This window comes from Zingiber officinale, chromosome 2A (assembly GCF_018446385.1).
Source record: "Zingiber officinale cultivar Zhangliang chromosome 2A, Zo_v1.1, whole genome shotgun sequence".
NCBI classification, from domain to species: Eukaryota; Viridiplantae; Streptophyta; class Magnoliopsida; order Zingiberales; family Zingiberaceae; genus Zingiber; species Zingiber officinale.
Genome location: NC_055988.1, coordinates 75624737 through 75645491, shown reverse-complemented (window position 1 = coordinate 75645491; position 20755 = coordinate 75624737). Strand labels below are relative to the sequence as shown.

General features: G+C 39.9%; 1 pseudogene; it reads left to right on the top strand.

The window, feature by feature from the left end:
• The first annotated feature begins 7407 nt into the window (after positions 1-7407).
• LOC122041227 lies at positions 7408-14341 on the top strand (annotated as a pseudogene).
• The last annotated feature ends 6414 nt before the right edge of the window (positions 14342-20755 follow it).

Here is a 20755-nt window from a genome sequence, read left to right as displayed (position 1 = left end):
AAAGACCAGAGTGGCAGAGCAGGTCTACAGAGCGGCATACTAGAGCAGCAGAACAGATCTGCAAAGTGGCAAGTTTGCAGAAAGGAAGACTAAGTCTGCAGAGTAGAATAACCAGGTCTGTTTGAGCAGGTCTGCAGAAAGGATGACCAGGTCTGCAAAAAGGAAGACCAAGTTTGCAGAGCAGAATGACCAGGTCTGTTTGAGCAGGTCTACAGAAAGGAAGATCAGGTTTGCAGAGCAGAATGATCAGATCTGTTTGAGCAGGTCTGTAGAAAGGAAGACCAGGTCTGCAGAGCAGAATGACCAGGTCTGCAAAAAGGTCGGGCGAAAATCCCGACCGAGCAAGCTGATCGAGGCCTGCGAGTAGTAGTTTCCTTGAGACAGATTTGCCCACCTTCGGCTGTGCTTCGAGGTTTACTCGGGTGGTCTGTTTCCCAAGATACAACGGTCTGACTGTGAACTCCACCAAGCACCGGTGGTCACGATGAACTGAGTGGTACCCGAATGCCGTGGGTAATCTGCAGAGCAGGAGTTGCACGACAGAGAAGGGGAATGAGGAGGAGAGCTTCTGCTTGCTTTTGCTGTGTTATCTGCGTAACCTTTTGCCTGTGGTCGCAGCCTCCTTATATAGGAACTCAAGGCCAAAGGACAACATTAATGATCAATTAATGATCATTACTTAACGCCAGCTTTTCACTTGGCCGTTTTGATTATGCATTAATCTTTCTTTAATGCATCTTGATCCTGTTCGAACCAAGAGTCAACGAACGCTGGGGATGCGGCGCTTCCTGCTGGATCCTCGAGTGCTCCGGCGAACCTGCAGCAAAACCGAGCCGGGAGGGGTGTCCCGGCGACAGCCCTCCGACGCTCAAGTCAGGCGAGAAATAACAAGAAGGTGGCCTCAAGATGAAGATTTTTCATACCTCCGGTGAAGAAATGGAGGCCTTATATAGACCTCCGGAAGAAGCCTGGGTGTGCCAATCAAAGCGACCACCTGCCTTTGACCATGCCCAGGTATGGGTCTGTCAGAAGGGCCATGCCCAGATATGGATCTGTCAGGAAGACGTCCATGAGGCCATACTGCTACTGTATCAACCTTTCCATGATGTGACGGCAAGATCCTCCATCGTGCGATCTTGTGTACGGCCTAATCATCAGACATGCTTCTGCTGATATCCCATATCCCGAGCCGAGCGCATAGGCCGCTCGGCCACCTTTGTACCCTCGCCCTTATCTTGGCCGAACGGATAACCCGCTCGGCCCATCGGTTCCAGCCGAGCGGACTCCCGCTCGGCCCTTCGATCCTCCTGCCTTGGCGTCGGAAACCCAAGCCCCTGGATGGATTATCTCTAGCTCCGCTCGGACCTACTCAGCTACTCGACGTGGCCATTAACCGCTTAGTCATCCCTTCATCGGTCCTCAAGCTGAGACCCTTCAGGAAAGGGGTCCCCCATTCTTACCGCCGGATCACTTGCCTTCCCTTCAAGTCTAGTCGAAGGAGGCAGTGAGTCCGACTGACTGGACTATATGTGTCCGAGCGGGCGGTCGCCGCCTTTCCGTAGCTTATAATATCCCTGGGGCCGTTCGGCCCTTCTGTCAAATTCAGTCGTTCGGCTCTTCATTTCGGTTGTCTTGTCGCTCAACATGGATGTTTGCTTGTCTAGATCTTCTCGAAAATCACGCAAATCCTCTCCATTAAGTCGAAGCATGCGCGGTATGGGCGCATTAATTGTGCCTGGCGACAGAGCGCCACGTGGCTCTTCTCGCGTGGCGGTGATGATCCGTACGATGGGACGCTAGTCATTTTGAAACGGACGGCTAGATGATGACTTCGTCTTCCGTGACCTGCATCCGACGGACGAGGCCGACCAGCCTCGTTCGTATAAAGCCCTCGTCTTCGCCTTTTACGCCGCATTCTCTGTTTCATCGCGTATTCTCCGTCGAAGGTGCCCGCTGCTGCTGCATCATTCCGGCCGTCCCAGCTCTCGCCTCTTGGTGGTCTTCGGCTCTTTGGTGATCCTTTCTGTCTACCTTCCCTCAGTAAGCTTCTCCCTTCCCTACAAGGCCTTCCCAACTTGTTCTGCCTCCTTTGTTCCCATTCCTTCGATTTCTCGCTGTCTTTTTGCTCCTTCGAGATGGCAAGCTCCTCTGAACCCGCTGTTGGGGTTCATGGCCCTTGGTACCTGACTATGGAGAGCCGATTTGATGAGGAGGGCGCTCGGCGCCTTGTTCGGACGTATGGGATTCCCGATAACTATGAAATAGTTGTAGCCGACCCGTCTGACCGGCCCCATGACCCACCGATCGGTACCGTTTGCTTCTTTTTAGACCAATTCCAGGGCGGCCTTAGATTTCCTACCCATCCATTCATTTTGGAGGTTTGTAATTATTTCCGCATCCCGCTCGGCCAACTTGTGCCGAATTCCTTTAGACTGCTGAGCGGGGTGGCGTCCTCTTTAAGCTGCACAGTATCCCTCTTGACCCCAAAATATTCCACTTCTTTTTCTACCCTAAACAATCCGAGCTGGGGACTTTTATTTTCCAAAGTAGAATAGGCTTTAAATTTTTTGACAATATGCCGACCTCCAACAAGCACTGGAAAGAATTTTTCTTCTACATCCGACTCCCCGAGCGGCCAGCATTTCGAACCAAATGGCAAACCGCCGTGCCGACCCAGCCGGATCTCGGCAAATTCAGAAGCAACCCAGCATATCTTCATGCGGCGAACTGGTTGTCCGGTCAGCGATACAAGATTGACCAGTTGCTTCTCAAGGGGGTGTTGTATATTTTCGGATTGTCTCCCGTTCGGGCAAATCTCCCCTTCCGCATGAGTAAGGATTCTTTACTCTCTTAGTTTTTTTTGTCTAATTGATTTTAATTTCTTTTACTGCAGCTGAAGTCATGTGGCGCTCCAAGGCTACCGCTCATCTGAAGTTGAAGGCTGTGGAAATTGAAGCGGCCACCAAGAGAGAGCTCGCCGAGCGGGGTCTCATCCCCAGCCGCCCGGCGGATGCAGGAGAGGGGGGGCGCAGTCCGCCCCTGAAACAGAAGCTGCCCCATCCGCTTCAACAGAGATTGAGGCGGATCCTATTTCCTCAGCCCCCGCCGAGCTGGGCGTTCCCCAGGTCGGGGATCCACCACTGGAAGTTCGGCGAAAGCGTCGAAGAGACTCCAGCCTTCCGCCGCCACAAGAGGGAACACCACAGGCGCAGATCGGCGTAACTTCGCCTGCTCGCACGCCATCACAGATCGGGACTCCAGCGGCCTCACCTACCGCACAGCCTTCCGGCTCTCCTTCCCGGACTCGTCGCCGCTTACGTCGGTTGGGCGAGACGTCCACCATGGGATTTTACCCTTTGAACCTTCCCTTGTGAAGATTTGGTTGCTTACTGGCTGATAGTATACACGATGTCCTTGAACTATATTGTCGTCTGTGTAAGCAGTGATAAATCTCACCCAAGACTCTCCCTGATACAACTCAGTTCTCATGAGTGTGTTCGTTCTTGGCCATGAACATGCCTGGTTCTATGAGAAGCTCTAAGAATTGTGCCTCCAATTCTCTTCAAAGCGGCCCCACTTCTTTCTCACATAGGTGATCCCTCAAGAGTTACCAACTACTCTTTTTGATCATTAAAATCCCATCGGCTTATCCTGCTCTAGTCACTGTTTCATTGGGCTACCCCCCACAATGTGTCTAGTCAGTGCAGATTAGTTATCCCTTTGAACCTAGTTCTTGGGATCTTCAGTCAGCATAGGTTGAGTGTCCTTTGTACTGATCGCTGACATCGGCATCAAGCTCATTCCTCTTGATGAGCGTGCAACTAACTCTCGATTTAACTCCTTGGTTAGCGAATCCGCTAGGTTATCTTTTGACTTCACATAGTCAACAGTGATAACTCCCGTTGAGAGTAGTTGTCTAATGGTATTATGTCTACGACGTATATGTCTAGACTTACCATTATACAGATGGTTTTGTGCCCGACCGATTGCTGATTGACATCGCAATGTATGCAAATCGCTGGCACTGGTTTCGGCCATCATGGAATATCTTCTAAGAATTGTCGTAACCATTCAGCCTCTTCACCACATTTGTCAAGAGCTACAAACTCAGATTCCATTGTGGATCTAGTTATTACGGTTTGCTTAGAAGATTTCCAGGAAATGGCTGCACCTGCTAGAGTGAAGACATATCCACTCGTAGACTTCGAGTCTTTTATATCAGATATCCAACTCGCATCGTTGTATCCTTCGATCACAGCAGGATATCTTGTATAGTGCAGTCCATCTTCACGAGTATATCTCAAGTACCTCAGTACTCTTGTTATCCCTTTCTAGTCCTCAACACCGGGATTACTCGTGTATCTACTCAGTTTGCTTACTGCATAGGCTAAGTCTGGTCGTGTACAACTCATCAAGTACATCAGACTTCCAATTACTCGAGAGTATTCTATTTGAGAGATACTTTCACCTCAATTTTTCGATAGATGTTGACTCGTATCTATCGACGTTCGTGCCAACGCAGTATCACCCTTGGTGAATTTCTCAAGAATTTTGTTCATGTAATGGGACTGACTAAGAACAAGCTCTTCTGTCGTTCTAAGAATTTTGATTTCTAGAATCACATCAGCTAGACCCATGTCTTTTATGTCAAATCTTGAGTTCAACATATCTTTAGTGGATTTGGTTTTCTTATCATTGCTCCCAATGATAAGTATGTCATCTACATAGAGGCACAAGATGACATAGTCACTCTCTGTGGCTCTCATGTAGACACATTTATCACATTCATTGATCTTGAATCCACATTCCTTCATGGCATTATTGAATTTCTCATGCCACTGCTTTGGTGCTTGTTTCAAGCCATATAATGACTTCACCAATCTACAGACCTTATTTTCCTGTCCTGGCACAGAAAACCCCTCAGGTTGGTCCATGTAGATTTCCTCTTCTAAATCTCCGTTTAGAAAGGCTGTCCTTACATCAATTTGATGTATTTCGAGATTCCATAGAACGACAATAGCCAACAATACTCTAATGAAAGTTATTCTCGATATCGGAGAGTATGTATCGAAGTAATCAAGGTCTTCTCGTTGTCGGTATCCTTTAATTACCAATCTGGCCTTGTATTTATCGATTGTGCCATCTGATTTCATTTTCTTCTTGAAAATCCACTTGCAACCTAGTGGTTTACTTCCCAGAGGAAGATCCACAAGTTCCCAAGTGTGATTTTGCAAGATAGATTCTATCTCAGATGCAATTGCCTCTTTCTAGTGAGGTCCATCAGAAGAGCCTACAACTTCTGAATAACTTCAGGGCTCGCTCTCCAACATGAAAGTGATAAAATCCGATCCATAAGATTTTTCTACCCGAGCTCTTATGCTCCGTCTAGGCTCAACCTCACCGGGTTCCTCGTCATCATCATCTTCTTCTTCGCCTTGTGTTTCGGTTGCCCGTTTTGAGGAGCTAGCATCCTCACGGGTCTTATACGGAAACACATGCTCGGAGAACGAGGCATTTTTCGATTCAATTATCGAGTTCTTGTGTATCTCCGGTATGTGTGACTCCTACACACAAAATCGATAAGCACTGCTGTTATGTGCATATCCAATAAATATGCAATCAATAGTCTTTGGTCCTATCTTAATCCTTTTCGGATCAGGCACCAACACTTTGGCAAGATACCCCCGCATATTGGTATATCAAATAGAAAAAATATTTTTAATTTTTTATTAATCTTCTTTTGCATTTTAATTTTTTTATTAAAGTTTTAAAATAAAAATAAAAATAGATAAGTTTAGAGCATCGTTTATTAAAATTTAATTCAATCTAAAAGAAAAAAAAGAGAGAGAGAAAAAAAAAATAAAATGAAAGAGGAAAGAAGAGTGGATAGCAGAGAGGCTGTGTCTTTTAAAAACAATTAAATTTAGATGACCCCCAATTTTAATGGTGGATGATAATGTATAATATTATCGTCCACCAGGCGGTCATCTCTATGATTTGCAGCTCACAGTTAATTAACGAAAATGGACTACTTTGTTAAAAGAAGAAAAAGTAATCAGACATGTGCATGAAATTAATTAACATTGATCACTATGTTTTTTATTTTTTTAATTGGCCAACTTGGGGTGATCATTAAGTTTGGGTAAGTAAAATTGAACCAGCTGAATTTTTAAATAAAATCCAGTTGAATTTATTCCAAATTTTAATTTTTTAAAAAATTAATTAATTCAGTTTGGATTTAAATTTTAAAATTTTTATTTAGTTAATTTAAATAGATAGAATAAATTAAAATTTTGGACCAAATTAATTTGTTCAACCCTAATTTTTAGATTGAATTACATTATGTTAAATTGAATTTAATTTTTAGATCATAATTACATAAATTTAATTAATTTGATTAATTTAATTTTTAATAAAATTAATTGATATTTTATCGATGTATTTAAATTTTTTTGATTCTATCCATATACCAACATCATAATCTTACTATTTTATTAAAAATCTCCCCCCTTTACTAACTAATTTTGATGAAGCCTAAAATGAATTTACATTACTGTAATTTTTTCTATTCACACTAAAAATAATTCCAAGGTTTATTAATAACTCCACAAACGAAACAATCAGTGATCTAGAGTTCGAGACTCAATTACGACGTATTATTATGAATTTTTCTCATCATTAATTTTCTCTGGTTGTTTTATATAAAAAAATATAATTCTCTTTAGTCTCATATAATTGACAACACTATAATAAAAAAAGCTTCTATAAATATTTTAGACCGACGATGTTAAAAAATATACTTTTCTTAATATCTTTTACTAAAATAAGTATAATATTAAATTAAAATAATTTTTTGCATAGGAAAATCCGTTACAGTAGTTTATTACTGGGATTTTCAAAGACCCAAATAATTTATATATTATTATATTACGTATGCAATACGTGTGCATGATCACACTAGTATCATATTATAGAGGGAGATCAGAATGAGATATTGGTAGAAAATTAAGGATATAGGCTCGTGTAAGTAGGAAATAAAAAAATCTATTATAGTTCTAAAAGAAATTCTAGATAATATTTGTTATTCTAATTTTTTTTTATCTTTTCTTAATGTAATGAGAAGGAGAAAAAATGATTGATAAAAAAATACTATTTTAAAATTTTATTCAACAATTGACTTGTGTGTAGACGGGAATCCAATATTTATTTTAATTGAATATTCACACACCTATTGAAATTTATAATTTATATCCGTCGTTAAAATAAATTAGACTTCGTCAACAGCAGGCCCCTTTTTTTTTTTTTTAAAAAATAATAATTGAGATTAAATTTTTAAATAATTAAGAACAACGCACCATGGCCCGGGATGACGCATATCGGTATACCAAATTTTTATATAAATGAACAGGCTGCGTCCTCCTTCCCATTGAAGGTGTTAACATCTTGAGAAGAGAGAGAAAAGAGATCGGACCGAAGCGACGTTTCCAGCGATGGCCGTAGCTTCCTCTGCCACATACAGCCCAACAGACGCCTGCTTTGATCCACCACCACCGCTCCCGCTCTCTGGCGAGCAGCTGGAACACTGCTCTGAAGCACTCGCTTTCTTCAAGAAGAAGCTCAAAACCCCCGCCAAGATCCATCAAGAGTTTGATCGCCTCCAGGTTCCTGTAGATTTCTTCTGTTACTCTCTTTCGATTGACGCCATTTGTTTGTATCTAAATCTAGCATAGTAGTTTTCCCTATTTTTTTTGGATTTTGTTTTTTTTCCCTTTTTTCGTTGCATTTTTTGGATTTGGGTATTGCTTCAGTTATTATATTTATTTTCTCGATTACATCTGAGATACGGGAAGGTTTTTCTTTGTCATCAGGAGGAGTTGAGGATTACCGAGGGTGAGATGATGAGAAAGTGTTCTGTGGCGATGCAACATGTAAATGTACAGAAAAACCGTTACCCGGATGTTTTACCATGTAATTACACAGAGTAATCTTTGTTTTCAGATGATCAATTTGGTTTTCTTTATTTTTCTTCCTTTTTTGGAACTTGGAAAGAGAAAAAACATTTCTTGAGTTCAATTTCTTTCAGTCGATGGCAACCTGATCACTCTCAGTTCTACGAGGGAAAGCAGCTCGAAGGGGAATGGTTATATCAATTCAAGCTTTATTGGGGTATGATCATAGCACTGACATTTAATTTTATTGGGTTTCTCATGTTGAGTATGCCCTGCGGAACCAATTGGTGAAACTCTCTGGGAACAATTTCTATTGTCAAAACTATTTTGCAGGTTGCTCCTGGTGAAAATGTTTCACAGTTTATTGCTACTCAAGGTCCACTTCCTGAAACATTGGAAGATTTCTGGGAAATGATATTTCAGTATCGTTGTCCTCTAATTGTAATGCTAACCCTTACTGATAATCACGAGGTATTTCTTTACTTCAATCTACTTTGCAATCATGTTTTTGTTGACATCCATCTAGTTCTGCTTCACATTCTTCACAATTTATAACCATGGTGAGCTTACTTAAAGCAGTGACTTAGAAAGAAAAAGGATTGCCAGTACTATGATTATGAAATTTAGTGATCTTATTAAAATTTTGAAATTACTTCAATTCTTTAATTGATGTATTGAAATATATACACCACAACAATTTTCTAGTATGTATCAATAACTATCTAAAGGTGGATATCATTGTGCAAAAAACCTTTTATTTTATCTTACTTGGATATTATAAAACTTGATTAACTACTTATCTCAAAGGTTTAAGCCATTGGGAAAGTGATTAGTCCATACATCTATGTTCTCATTAACGTCCTCACAAATTGGAAATTGAATGGGATTGGACTTTATTGGCTAATTAGGCATATATTTTATTGACACTGAATGGATTAGTATAAATAGATTGATTCACCTTGCCCTAATCTTTAATTATATAATAGGTTTATCATAAACTTCTCAATGTACAAAATGACCCCTTAACAATACTCTCCCTTAAGATGGTGCATAAATATCTTTTAAGCCTATCTTACTGACAATATAAGAAAAAGAAGAAGTATTATAATCAAGCAAGATTTAAAATCTCTACCCAAGTCAACTTTTTGGTCCCCATCCAATGAGGCATACATGGCTGCTGAGTGCAGCTGTTAGTGGGCGTTCCAAACATTAAAAGCGGAGAAGGGGAAGAGCAAAGGAGAAGGGGGAGAGAGAAGTTCATGGCATCGAACATAGAAGTTTCACTTTGCAGATGGTAGGCTATACGCCAATTGTGAAACACCCTTCCACTTGCTGATTCGCTGATGGAGAAAGGACCTCCATGAATGTAACCCAATTAGTATTAATGTAACATTCTATTTTAAAATCATCTTGCTGAGTGAAAACCAAATCTCAACTGGGGAAATTTTTATGATTTTTTAAAATATGATATACAACCCCTATATGTTGCTCAAGTGGATTATGCATACTTTTTTATGCAATATATGTATTACTAGGTTTGGTATATAATAGATAAATTTATCTGCCAACCAAATTTTAGTATCAGTTCTCATAGGCTTGTAACCAAGTTTCAATCAATCGTCTAACATATTCAATGACAAGAATATAATGTGTTTATTGAATCAGTTCAATATCTAAGAAATACCTTTATTAATCTAAATCCCTCACATCAAACACAATGCCTAACTAATTTTTCATCCAATTAATCTCATTTACATTACCTATAGTGACAATTATACTATCCACATACACAATTAGAGTAGTGTTCTTCCTTTCATTATGTTTGAAGAGCATAATGTGATAGTAATTTCTTTGTTTGTAATAATCACTCGACTAAATCTATCAAACCATGCCCTAGGTGACAGTTTTAATCCATAAAAAGATTGTCTCAGTAAACTCACCTTATCATTGTAACCTGATTATTAAATTGAAGTTTTATGCATATATATTTATTCCTATAAATCTCCATTATAAGTAAACAAATTTTACATTCAACTGGTCTAGCTTCCAATTTAGTATTGTTGCATATGAAATTTGAGTACAAATTAAATTTATCTTAGCAATAGGCATAAAAGGCTCAACATAGTAACAACCATGGATGTGGGTATATCTTTTAACAATCAAGCAAGCTTTAAGTCGATTTTATTTCTTTTTGGTGTTTGTTAACTATGTACTCCCATTTGCATCTAACAAGTCACTTTCCTTCAATTAAAGGCACTAGTTCCCAACTTTACTTTTTTGCCAAAGCTCTGATCTCTTCAAAACATCGCTTCCTTCCATCTAGGATCAACAATAGTCTACTTCCAATTCCTAGAATAATATGAGAGGATAAAGATGCAACAAAAGTTCTATCTGCCGAGAGAAGAGATCATTTGAAATAGAGATATATCATAATGATAATGAGATAGAAGTATAGGGGATGAGGATCTTTCCTATGAGTGATTGGGAGCAATAAGGATATCTAAATTAGTTGACGGAGAAAGAGGGAGAATGAACCATATTACAGGTCTTGTTCTGACTTCAAGACATGATAAGCATAATGCTCACTTAATTGCACTAGGTGATTTCTATCCTGTCCTAGTTACTATATTCGGATTAGTCGAAAAGGGGTGATAGTTTAGAGGCAAATACGTGAAACAAATGGAGGAGAAGTACAAGAGGAGACAATACAAACTTAGGGAAGCTAATCTAAGATTCACATTTCACTAGGCAAGATGAAACCTTACACTCAAGGTGATAATGTTGAGACTATTGTGCATTCCTCTACATTCCAAGATTCTCATTATATTTTAGCTTTAGAAGGATGGTAATATCCATATTGACAACTTCTACGACGAGGAGGGAGAGGAGGTGGGCAACTGAAGAGATCGGTGCTAATGTAGATCTTGAGGATGAGTGAGCTAACAATGTTGGTACTATATTCCTCTGAAGTGGTTGGACTAGTGTCTAATGCTGTGTAAGAACATGAGCAATCAAATCATTGATCATGGCAGGAGTTGAACTTGAGCTTCGACTCTAATATTTCAACCCCTTAATCTCTACCTATATAATGTGGCATGTTTATCACATGACATGAGTCCCTAAGCTTCTCAATATATAAAATAACCTCTTAAAAATATGATCCATACACAAGACCTTTTGCTTTAATATCATTTCAAAGTTGATCAATTGATCACTTGTTCGAAAAACTGAGCCTTTTAAAATGGTTATGATCTATGAATTTAAAATTTTAATAGGTTCTCATAACTTGATAAGGATAGATTGAAGAAGTTATTAGATATTTGTAATATTATGGGATCACATGCCCTTCAGTTGAAATAAAAATTATACAAAATCTAGAGGCATGATGCTCAATTGTCAAACTGAATTTTAGACCCATTGGAACCTCGTGACTTTGACTATTGTACTTACTGGCAATTGTGCTTTGAATGACTTTTTATTTGTAAAGAGCAATTTTATTGGAAGCTCATAAATTATATCATTTATGAATGGAGGAATATTTTAAGTAATGTACTAAATGTTTTTGTCTTCCAACTGATATACAAAAAAAGATCTCATGTGATATCCACTAAAAATAGGATGCACACTAACAGTCAAAACTCAAAAGATCCTCTTCTCAATTTGACTTGTCTTTGAAGTTGGAACTACTCCCTTGTTGTAAAAGAAATACCATGTTTTTCTTTTTTTAGTTTGGATAAAAACACAAATGTCAGAATTAGGCCCAATTACTTCATTGACTCTTAAAAATGGAGTCAGTCAAGAAATTCAACTCTTGGGCTATTTCGGAGAGGATTCTGTTCATCTAGCTTAAGAATCATCTCTATCCTTTGGCACATGCAGCACAATATTGTGTCCATGAATGTTTTTCACATTTTTCTTTATTTTTGAGGTTCTCATTGTTGTTTGTATCATGTTCAGTTTTCTTAAGCAATAATATTTATCTTGGAAAAATTGGCAGATTATGAAAAAATGCGCCGATTATCTTCCAGCAAACAATGGGTGTGGGCAATTTGGGAGAATCAGTGTTGAGATCAAGCATACAAGTTATGTTTCTTCATTAGTTCTTCGCTACTTGGAGGTGAAACACAGAGAGGTGAAACAGATGCTGAATTTTTTTTTTTTAACCCTGATGTTATATAAATAGTATGCATAAAATATGTTTTCGGCCTTTTGCATGTGGAGTTTGAGCAGTTTGCTCAATTTTATACAATGCAATTATTGTAAATCATTTCTCACCTTTCTGCTTGATGTTCTCCTTACAAGCTACTATTTAGTTCATTTAACATTATTTGAATGCTTTTTGGCTTCTCTAAAGAAGGTCCATATGTGGTTTGGCTCCTCCTTATTGATTTATTGGCTTCTCTAGCCAGTATTTGCGGTTAATGTTTTGTCCTTTCATTATTCAATGAGCTTAAATTATTTGGTACTTAGAATCTGAAGTTGTATTGCTATATAACCTTATCTGAGAATAGTTGAGTTTCAAGTAATTATTCTGTTGTTCAATTGAATTTTATGTCTTTATTATCTTTTATATAGAATCTTCTCATTATTGAACTTTAAACTTGATCCTTAATCTTTGATATCGTGATGTTATATTTGGTGGTTTTTTTTTGTAGTTGGTGAAGCCAGCCCTTTCTGTTCTCCATATCCAACATCTTGAATGGCCTGATCATGGAGTGCCCGGTGATACTTCAGCAGTTCGAGAATTTTTAAAAGGACATATCATGTCCCACCCAAAGATGGTCCTATTGTCGTGCATTGCAGGTTTAAATCTAAAGTTCCCTCTATTTTGTCTCGATATACTTCTTCCTACGGTTCCATTGTCTAACACAATCTTGCTATCACTCAGTGCAGGTATTGGAAGAACCGGTACATATTGTGCCATACACAACACAATCCAAAGGGTTCTCATTGGTGATATGTCTTCCTTAGACCTCATGAAAACTGTTGCTGAGTTCAGATCTCAACGGATTGGGATGGTCCAGACATTGGTATCTTATTTCAGATTCTCAATCATGTTTTCTACCAAGTAGCATATGAGTTTGCGAGGATGTGATCCACATATCCTTTGGTGGGGGACATTGTTTTGTAAAAAGATACCAACCAATTTTAGCTTCATAGGTGTTTGGTTGGGAAAATTTCTTTTTACATTTTTTATTTCTTAGAGAAAATAGAAATAAACTAAATATCTATTTTTTTTTGACAAATTTAAACTTATTAGAGATGAATGGTGGGGTAAATATTTACTTTTTTAGAATTTTAATGGCTTTATTTTATTTTCTGAAATATGCCAATTAAATATAGAAAACCTTCATGTATAACCTTTCCAGATTAGCCGATAGCTTTGTGTCATCAGAACTTTTTACCATTACATGGGACCATGTATTATTGAAGTTATGTAGAACTCAAGGAATTACTTGCACCCAAGTCAGAATTCCCCCCATACTTAAGAGCCGATATCTTAGCTTGCGTATTTTCGCATGCATAAACAAATAGTTTTCACATTCCACAGGCACTCATGATGATCATTAGAAAGTGACTTTCTTCCATCAAAGTCATCTTTATTACATGTTCAAGGAATGGACCAATTCGATGTATATTTATGCATGTTGAACATTTGATGAAATGAGAGTCAATTGGGTCTCATTGTCACCACCAGAAAATTCCTAGAGTATAATGTGTCATGATAACTTGAGCTAAGAATGCCATTGATACCGTCTGATTTAGTAGCAGGGCTACTATCATCAGCAATGCTTACTAGTTGTACCACTGAATACTTTCTACTATGATTCTCAGGAGCAATACTTCTTTTGTCACGATGCAATTGTGGATGAAATAGAGGATCTTATCCAAAAGTCCAAATCGGAAACTCATGAAGGTACTTTGCATCTTTTGTATCTCATCCATTCATTATGGCACGAACAAAAAGAGAAAAATATTCAAAATTGAGCTATAGATGCATAAATTACCTGTAGTCATAATCTTGTGAAACAAACCTCGAATATTACTATTACCTTTAATTTATTTCTGACTTTATTTCCATGAAGGGATAAACAGCCTTGAAGCACTACGGTTTCCAGCACAAGTCCCAGATATTCCACCGAGAGCTTAAAAGAGTTCGATCGGATCCGATCCGAGATCTATTCCCTTTAGTTTGGACATTGTTGATTTTCCAAATCGAGAGGATTCTTTGTTTGTAGGTGGTATCTGTGGGTGATTAGTTAAGCAACTAAGTTAATTGATTGGTTGTGAGTGATAGTGTTGTGTCCATTGCTTTGTCTTGTATAACATGCCATAATATCGAATCAGCTTCTTGTTAAATCTTTTATCTGTTAGACACAAACAATTTAATACCGGAGATTTATGGGTACTTAATTGAATTTAAAATTTACTCAGAATTTAAATTCTACTTACAGTTGAAATGACCTAAGCAGATAATCTCGGGCTGTCAGCAGGGGCTGGTTTCCGTAACGCAGCAGGGCTGAGCGACAGGGCAGATCTGCAGAGCGATAGAGCAGGTTTGTAGAGCGGTAGAGCAGGTCTGCAGAGCGGCAGACCAGAGCGGAAGACTAAGTCTGCAGAGCGGAAGACTAAGTCTGCAGAGCGGAAGAGCAGGTCTGTAGAGCGGCAGACCAGAGCGGAAGACCAAGGCAGGTCTGCAGAGCAGCAGATCAGAGCGGCAGGGTAGGTCTGCAGAGCGGTAGGGCAGAGCAGTAGACCAACGCTGTAATGCAAAAGACCAGAGTGGCAGAGCAGGCCTGTAGAGCGGCAGACTAGAGCAGCAGAACAGATCTGCAGAGCGGCAGGTCTGCAGAAAGGAAGACCAGGTCTGCAGAGCAGAATGACCAGGTATGTTTGAGCAGGTCTGCAGAAAGGATGACCAGGTCTGCAGAAAGACTAGGTCTGCAGAGCAGAATGACCAGGTCTTTTTGAGCAGGTCTATAGAAAGGATGACCAGGTTTGCAGAAAGGAAGACTAGCTTTGTAGAGCAGAATGACCAGATCTGTTTGAGCAGGTCTACAGAAAGTAGGGGTGTCAAAAATGAACCCGACCCGACGACCCAACCCGAGTCAACCCGAAAAAAATCAGGTTCGAGTTGGGCATTTTCGGGTTCGGGTCGGGTTCGGGTTGGAGGGTTGGAGAGTAAAAAATTTTCGGGTTGGGTCGGGTCGGGTTCGGGTTGACCCGGGTTGACTTAAATATAGGGTTTTGTGGATTTTTTGGGGGTTAAATCAAATTTTATTTTAAAAATTTAGATGTTTTTATGTATATTTGTATGATAATGATGGAGTATTGAGATAAAAGTGAAGAATTATAGGGAAAATAGCCCAAAAAAGTCGTTTTGAATCGGATTTTCGGGTTATATGGGTCAGGTTCGGGTTGGTCGGGTTGGTCGGGTTCGGGTTCGGGTTTAGGCGTTTTGGGTTGAACTCGGGTTCGGGTTGGGTTAAAAAAAAAAAAACTCAACCCGACCCGACCCACCCGAATTAACACCCCTAGCAGAAAGGAAGACTAGGTCTGCAGAGCAGAATGACCAGGTCTGCAAAAAGGTCGGGCGAAAATCCCGACCGAGCAAGCTGATTGAGACCTGCGAGTAATAGTTTCCTTGAAACAGATTCGCCACCTCCGGCTGTGCTTCGAGGTTTACTCGGGTCGTCTACTTCCCAGGATACAACGGTCTGACCGTGAACTCCACCAAGCACCGGTGGTCACGGCGAACTGAGTGGTATCCGAATGTCGTGGGCAATCTGCCGAGCAGGAGTTGCACGACAGAGAAGGGGAATGAGGAGGAGAGCTTCTGCTTGCTTTCGCTGTGTTATCTGCGTAACCTTTTGCCTGTGGTCGCAGCCTCCTTATATAGGAGCTCAAGGCCAAAAGACAACATTAATGATTATTACTCAACGCCAGCTTTTCATTTGGTCATTTTGATTATGCATTAATCTTTCTTTAATGCATCCGTTACACAAGCAGCAAAAAGATATATGTGGCAAAATGTTGGTTGTTCTGTTTGGGCAAATTTTGCCCCGACCAGTCCGATATTCGTGTGCGCAAGTCGCGCTCGCGCACGAGTCAACTTGGTTCAGTGCAATCCGGACTCTGGATTTGCACCCTCCCTGCGCACCCACGCGTGAGAGAGAGTCTCTCCCCATGCATTTGTTCACATCCTCAATATATGTGAATCAATATAAACCAACAAAGATGCCAAAAAACTCCCAATGTGAGACTAAAGTCCCATGCACAATAGAGCTTCTTCTCTTCCTCCTCTTCTTCATTCACACTTATTCAACAATCCCGTATATGAATGGAGATAGGGTATGTGATAGCATTCAGCAGTCGAGTCAAGTATAGGATAGGTAGGTTTTACCCTTTGAACCTTCCCTTGTGAAGATCTGGTTGCTTACTGGCTGATAGTAGACACGATGTCCTTGAACTATACTGTCGTCTGTGTAAGCAGTGACAAATCTCACCCAAGACTCTCCCTGATACAACTCAGTTCTCATGAGTGTGTTCGTTCTTGGCCATGAACATGCCTGGTTCTATGAGAAGCTCTAAGAATTGTACCTCCAATTCTCTTCAGAGCGGTCCCACTTCTTTCTCACATAGGTGATCCCTCAAGAGTTACCAACTACTCTTTTTGATCATTAAAAGTCCATCGGCTTATCCTGCTTTAGTCATTGTCTCATTGGGCTACCCCCCCCAATGTGTATAGTCAGTGCAGATTAGTTGTCCCTTTGAACCTAGTTCTTGGGATCTTCAGTCAGCATAGGTTGGGTGTTCTCTGTACTGATCGCTGACATCGGCATCAAGCTCATTCCTCTTGATGAGCGTGCAACTAACTCTCGATTTAACCCCTTGGTTAGCGAATCTGCTAGGTTATCCTTTGACTTCACATAGTCAACAGTGATAACTCCCGTTGAGAGTAGTTGTCTAATGGTATTATGTCTACGATGTATATGTCTAGACTTACCATTATACAGATGGTTTTATGCCCGACCGATTGCTGATTGACTATCGCAATGTATGTAAATCGTCGGCACTGGTTTCGGCCATCGTGGAATAATATCTTCTAAGAATTGTCGTAACCATTCAACCTCTTCACCACATTTGTCAAGAGCTACAAACTCAGATTCCATTGTGGATCTAGTTATTACGGTTTGCTTAGAAGATTTACAAGAAATGGCTGCACCTGCTAGAGTGAAGACATATCCACTCGTAGACTTCGAGTCTTTTATATTAGACATCCAACTCGCATCGCTGTATCCTTCGATCATAGCAGGATATCTTATATAGTGCAGTCCATTTTCACGAGTATACCTCAAGTACCTCAGTACTCTTGTTATCTCTTTCCAGTGCTCAACACCGGGATTACTCGTGTATCTACTTAGTTTGCTTACTGCATAGGCTAAGTCTGGTCGTGTACAACTCATCAAGTACATTAGACTTCCAATTACTCGAGAGTACTCTATCTGAGAGATACTTTCACCTCAATTTTTCGATAGATGTTGACTCGTATCTATCGGCGTTCGTGCCAATGCAGTATCACCCTTGGTGAATTTCTCAAGAATCTTGTCCACGTAATGAGACTGACTAAGAACAAGTCCTTCTAAGAATTTTAATTTCTAGAATCACATCAGCTAGACCCATGTCTTTCATGTCAAATCTTGAGTTCAACATATCTTTAGTGGATTTGATTATCTTATCATTGCTTCCAATGATAAGTATGTCATCTACATAGAGGCACAAGATGACATAGTCACTTTCTGTGACTCTCATGTAGACACATTTATCACATTCATTGATCTTGAATCCACATTCCTTCATGACATTATCGAATTTCTCATGCCACTGCTTTGATGCTTGTTTCAAGTCATATAATGACTTCACCAATCTACAGACCTTATTTTCCTGTCCTGGTACAGAAAACCTCTCAGGTTGATCCATGTAGATTTCCTCTTCTAAATCCTCGTTTATAAAGGATGTCCTTACATCCATTTGATGTATTTGGAGATTCCATAAAACGACAATAGCCAACAATACTCTAATGGAAGTTATTCTTGATATCGGAGAGTATGTATCGAAGTAATCAAGACCTTCTCATTGTCGGTATCCTTTAATTACCAATCTGGCCTTGTATTTATCGATTGTGCCATCTGATTTCATTTTCTTCTTGAAGATCCACTTGCAACCTAGTGGTTTACTTCCCAGAGGAAGATCCACAAGTTCCTAAGTGTGATTTTGCAAGATAGATTCTATCTCAGATGCAATTGTCTCTTTCCAGTGAGGTCCATCAGAAGAGTCTACAGCTTCTGAGTAATTTCGGGGCTCACTCTCCAACATGAAAGTGATAAAATCTGATCCATAGGATTTTTCTACCCGAGCTATTTTGCTCCGTCTAGGCTCAACCTCACCGGGTTCCTCGTCATCATTATCTTTTTCTTCGCCTTGTGTTTCGGTTGCCCATTTTGAGGAGCTAGCATCCTCACGGGTCTTATACAGAAACACATGCTCGAAGAACGAGGCGTTTCTCGATTCAATTATCGAGTTCTTGTGTATCTCCGGTATGTGTGACTCATACACACAAAATCGATAAGCACTGCTGTTATGTGCATATCCAACAAATATGCAATCAACATTCTTTGGTCATATCTTAATCCTTTTTGGATCAGACACCAACACTTTGGCAAGACACCCCCACATTCGTAAGTATTTGTAGGACGGTTGTCTTTTATTCCACAACTCATAAGGGCTCTTATCTATATTCTTTCGGGACACCTTATTTAAAAGATAATTAGCTGTTAACACAGCTTCCCTCTACATGGACTCTGGCAATCCAGAGCTCAATAGAAGAGCATTCATCATCTCCTTTAGAGTTCGATTCTTTCGCTCAGCAACTCCATTTTGCTGATGAGTATAAGGAGCTGTTGTTTCGTGTCTGATCCCATGTTCAGCACACAACTCAGCAAACGGTGACACATATTCACCGCCTTGGTCAATTCAAACCACCTTAATCTTTCTATTAAGCTGGTTTTCAACCTCATTCTTGTAGAGAGCAAATTTCTCTATAGCTTCATCCTTACTTTTGAGAAGATACGCATAACAATATTTTGTGTTATCATCTACAAAAGTGATGAAGTATTTATTACCACCACGTGTTGGTGTACTGGTGTCGGCCTTTTAGCATGTCACGAGGCGCTCCAAATTAATTAAAATTGAAATTCATTAAAATTAAGACAAGTGTCGTAGTAACGAGTCCCAAGTCGTATTTTTCCAAGGATAACTAGTGAATGTATGCATATTCTAGAATTGATTCAAATTGAGTTATTACATCCACAAGGTCAATCTAGCACTTCCATTTAACTTGCAATTCAAATTAACTTCATCTAATAAAATCACTATTAAAATAAGATCAAAGAAAATTCATTCTAATCTAAACATGATCCATTTCCTTCTCATCAAATAAGCATCAACTAAGCTCGGATTCTAATGCCTCATTGAATCAAATAGATCAATTATTATCTCTTAAATTCACAATCACAGTAATCATGAAACTCAAGAGCTCATTTCACTTCTAGAAACCGAACTAGCATCCTATTCTCAATAACAATTAACCTCACCAATCAATCTCAAGCAACAAATCTTCAACTCTCACTCTCATTCAACAAAGTTTACTAGAGGATAATAATGAAAGGCTCAAGACAAACATTTGCATTCAAACTCCATTCACATTCACCACAATTCCAATGCTTAGAACAAAAGTTTCATTGACTCATTAATTGAAACTAACTCTAAATTACATGAACCAAAATAGAAAATTCAAACTAGGAAATAGATTGCAACTATGTTAGTAGCTAAACACTATTTAAGATGTAGAAATTCAACAAGATCAGGAAGTAAGTGAGATAATTCAGATTTGGGAATTTCAGAAAACATGAAACAAATAATAAATGACAAGTAATGAAATCAGACCACAAGATCTGAGCATGTATGTGGACAATTTAAACTAATTGCAAGAAAGGTAAACAAGAAAACGTTCCTCATCCACAGATCCTTGCCGCAAGCCTTCTTCACCCTGCTGTCACTACAGAACCACCATAGAGAACACCCTTCTAGTAATCGACTTTGAATCTTGAGTTCCCACTAGTCCATTCGGATGTTCATCGCCTTAGAGAACACCCTTCTAGCTCACACTCGAGTGGAATCCATATCACACGAAGAAAATAGAGGTTGAATCTGGAAGTTGCTTCACTCAACCGATTGATCAGATCGGTTGGAGATGCTGATGGAGTGGCAATCGGGAATGCGATCGGAAGCTTCTGGGAACGCCCTCGAGCTCCGATGCTGATGGAGATCACAGATCTGGGAACGCCTCTCACTTGTGATCCGAATGTGAATCAGAACTCAAACGCGCGGACTGGGAACACCTCTGTCGCTCTCTGTGACCTCGGACGATGATCGTCGGAGCTCAGGAATCGCCGCCGGAAAAGAACACTAACATCTGGATCTGGAATTTGGAACGGGAACTCGATGTTGCGGAGGAGAAGACGAAGCTACTGTAGCAAAAATCGCGACCGAGCCCGTCTTCTACACTGTAGCTTCTCGCTATTTAAACAACTCCCTCTCTGATCGGACGGTCCAGAATGTTTTGAGCTTGATCAACGGCTGGATGAACTCAGATCTGGATCAAAACCCTTGGATCTTCATCTACGGCTGTGATGTGCTTCCTTGTAGCTTGGATGGACCAGATCCTAGACGGATGGCTCAGATCT